Source organism: Hyaena hyaena, unplaced genomic scaffold (assembly GCF_003009895.1).
Source record: "Hyaena hyaena isolate Hyena2069 unplaced genomic scaffold, ASM300989v1 scaffold_272, whole genome shotgun sequence".
NCBI lineage: Eukaryota > Metazoa > Chordata > Mammalia > Carnivora > Hyaenidae > Hyaena > Hyaena hyaena.
In genome coordinates this window covers 1,692,192-1,696,068 of record NW_024080906.1, presented here as the reverse complement: position 1 = coordinate 1,696,068, position 3,877 = coordinate 1,692,192, and the positions used below count along the sequence as shown (strand labels likewise).

Sequence of the window (3,877 nt, the reverse complement as noted above, 5' to 3'; positions counted from 1 at the left end):
TTAATCATAATATTTTACCACAAATTAGACCAAGAGTTAATCAAGGGTAGGGTGTGTTTTTATGTTTCTTCACATCCTTGCTATAATATACGATGGTGTCTAGCACTCATAATGTTAGGTTTTCAATAAATACTGATTCAGTGGGTGAGACTTTGATAAAACAATGGCTTGTTTTATTTTTTCCCCAAATCAATAGAGCCTTTATTGCATCTTCAAAATATTACAAACAAGTCTGAAAAATCATCTGGGATCTTTCTGTTTCTGTAGCTGGACAACTTAGATCTTAATCATCAACCTGCTGAACGGTTTCTTTTTCAGAAACATAGATACTATCCAAAAATCTTACGATATCCTTGCCTTTAACTGTTGTGACTTGCTGATCCAAAGCAGCTAAATGTGATACAAGTTCAATGTCATTTCCTTCAAGAATTAGCCCCTCTTTCTCGGCTTGATATACAAAACAAGCAACACCTGACCTCATATGAACCCTGCATATGTATTTTTCACCCAAGATATTTCAGATTTCAACAAGACGACCATTCTCCTGAATAACAATGGGGAAGCGATGCGGAAGCGAGCATGCGCAGTCCTCATCTTGTAACAGAAGCCCCGTGTAACACTCTTGATCATGTTCTATACATGACTACAGATAGTAAAGACAGTAGCCCCTTCTTTTCTATTTCCCCACCGTTTGTCAACTGTGAGCCTCTTTTTTTTTTTCTTTCCAAAAAGACTGAATTCTACACTGATGTGATTCAAGTCCATTCGCAGGGTTCCTCTGGGGCCCTTCACGATAATGGTGCATCCCTTCAGAGTGATGTGGACATTTTCTGGAATGTCAACAGTCTGATTGCTAAGAGTGGTCTTTATTCTCATAGTAGATGTGGCAAAAAGAGACCATCTTTCAGCATCACACTCTTGTAGCCCATCTCTGTTTATTTTTTTAACATCCACCTGAAGAGCATAAATGAGAATATCTCTATAGTAGGTCATTGAGAAACTATTTTACATATCCACTATTCTCCAGCAACCAAGCAGCAGATTTTTTTCTTCTCTAGCATGTTTTCCTTTGGAGGAATTTAAAAATCATCATATCCTATGCTGGACTGTTAGGAAATTACAAGTATCATTTAAAAGGGCAGAAACATATCTACATCTGACCAGATAAATAAATAAGAACTAATCCTAAAGCTTTCAAGAAATCGATATTGCCTGAAACCCCCAGTTTTTTAGTTTATTTCAATAATTTTTTGTAAAGAAACAAACTAGGAAATATCTATCACTGAACATCCTTTTAATTGTTTAAATAATATTTTAAGAAATAAAAGACATAACTTTGTAGAATAAAATAAATTTTAAGGAAATTTGGTATAATCTTAAAGAAACAGCAAGATCTGTGTATGTAGTTTTATTGTACATCTACAAGATAAATTTGTACTTCAGTAGTTATTGCAATACAAAATATAATTATTTTTCAAAAGAATGAAATTGAAACATATTTAGTTTGATTTTATCATTCTTTTCCTAAAACTTAGCTGTTGTGCATATAGAATAAACTAAATTTATTTGCAGCTGAATTTTCTCCTCTTTGAAAATATTTCACCTTTACTGAAGCAAAAAACAGAATTCTCTTTAGTTCATGTTTTGTTTTTTAACTTTTCATAAGTAAAATTACTGACTCATCCTAATTGTGTGTTCCAGATATATTCAAAAAGTAGAAAATCAAAATACTAATAGTGCTCACAATCTAAACATATGCTTAAGTTAAAGGAAGATCTTACTAGAATTTATTCAGCATTTACACTCAAAGTCAAAAGAAAGTTGAGGGATAGGGCTATTGAAAATAGTCATTGTTTTTGAGAGAATTTATGTTTTTTATCACAACTGGAAAGGATAAAATCAAAAGCCTTATTTCAGAATGTCTTCTCAGGGCACATAGGTGGATCAGTTGGTTGGGCATCTGACTTCAGCTCAAGTCATGATCTGGTGGTTCATGAATTCGAGCTCCACAGTGAGCTCTGTGCTGACAGCTCCGAGCCTGGAGCGTGCTTCGGATGCTATGCCTCCCTCTCTCTCTCTGCCCCTGTCCCACTCACACTGTCTTTTAAAAATAAACATAAATAAATATATAAATAAATAAATGCCTTCCCTAAGCCAAACAAAACTGTGCTCTGATTGGAGGATTTAATTACCAGAACTACTCAAATCAATATTTTCTAAATTTTCCAAAATGATGAATTGCTATCATATAAAGCTTTCCTCTACATACCTCAATCATTTCTTCTAGTGAAAGTAGAGGACTTTGAGAGCATCTCTCTAGATCATCCCCAAGCTCTGTTGGACACTCGCACATACTGTAATATCCTTTATCAAGCAACTTCTACCATTGTGTATCAAGTCTTAAAGATCAAAACTCTTGTTTCCTTACGTGAAGAATTAACAGACAGCAAAAATAAAAATAAAATAAATGTTACTAGAGTATGAAAAGTGTGCTACATAGAGTGATCTAGGTTTTGTAGAGCTGAAACTTATTCTATTTGAGGGATCATTTTATGAAAGATTATAAAGTTATAAAATTAGACATATATGTGAATATTTAGAATGGGAAAATAAATCATGTAAAACTGCAAAATTTTAAAAAGCTTAGTGCAAACTATGAGATCAGCTAATTCTAATATTGAGACCAGTCTTTTCTCCAGTATAACTTACTGAAACTTTATTTCAGTATTGATCATTGAGAAAACTTTCATCTTCACAACTTGTTATTGGTAATGCAATAAAAATATTTAGGGTTGGTATCCAACTTTGAAAAACTTTTATCAAGTTTCTTTCATAGAAATAAGATTTCAGGGGCTCCTGAGTGGCTCATTCAATTCTTGACCTCAGCTCCGGTCTTGATCTCAGGGTCATAAGTTCAAGCCCCATGATGGGCTCTGCACTGGGCGTGAAGCCTACTTAAAAATAAATAAGTAAATAAGAATAAGATTTCAGGCATTTCAAATATGCAAAGGTACATTGACCATCTCACATTCCTTGAGTTTATACCACATATTTGTCATGGTTTGTCACTGATGCCTTCATTGCTTTGCTGTCAGTAGGAGTTTCATGTTATCCTCATCAGACTCAGTAATGATGTCTAATCAGCAATAAATTTAAGTCTTTTTCTAATGGATTCATATGACTTATTCTTTTTCACTAATTTGATTATCTGACAATTCTGTAGCTATTCACTCTCTTGCCCTGGAAAATATCTCACTCTTACTAAGTTACAATTTTAGGTATGATCTGAAAATGTTTTGTTACACTTTACTTCTCATTGTCAAAATAATATTAGGTAATTTTAATTAATTTACTTAATTATTCCTCTCCCTTTTCCTTTTGTTTCCATATTTTATTATTTTTACATGAATTTTCTCTAATTTATAAAAATAAATGTCTCAATGTATCTATAATTTCTCACTTGTTGGATCAAAGCATTCCAAAAAGTATTTCCATAAAATAGCTAAATGTCTCCCACTTAGCCTTATCCTAAAAATGCTCCAGTGACTGTATTGAGTTCAGTAGAGCAAGACTCAAATCATAACTAATTGTAATTTAACTACCTTTTGCTCTACGCTAGATATGCATTTACGGTATAGAAAAATGGAAAGGAAAACCAAATTGTGCTAAGTAAGCTCAAGGAAGTCATCACAAGGTAGATGAATATTGATGCTGACTCTTAGAATAGAAGGCCATGAGGTAGGGAAGACAGTGGGCAAGAATTTGTGCAAAAGTTCAAAGCCCCACAGCACTAACTACAAACTTAAGGTTCTGGCCCTCACATCACCATTTTTTTCTTCTAGTTAGTTATCCAGGATCCAGGATCCTTGTTTCCCAA

The 3,877-nt window shown here is 33.5% G+C and overlaps 1 pseudogene; it reads right to left on the bottom strand.

The window, feature by feature from the left end:
* Positions 1 to 283: 283 nt before the first annotated feature.
* Positions 284 to 993, bottom strand: LOC120240997 (annotated as a pseudogene).
* Between the last annotated feature and the right edge of the window lie 2,884 nt (positions 994 to 3,877).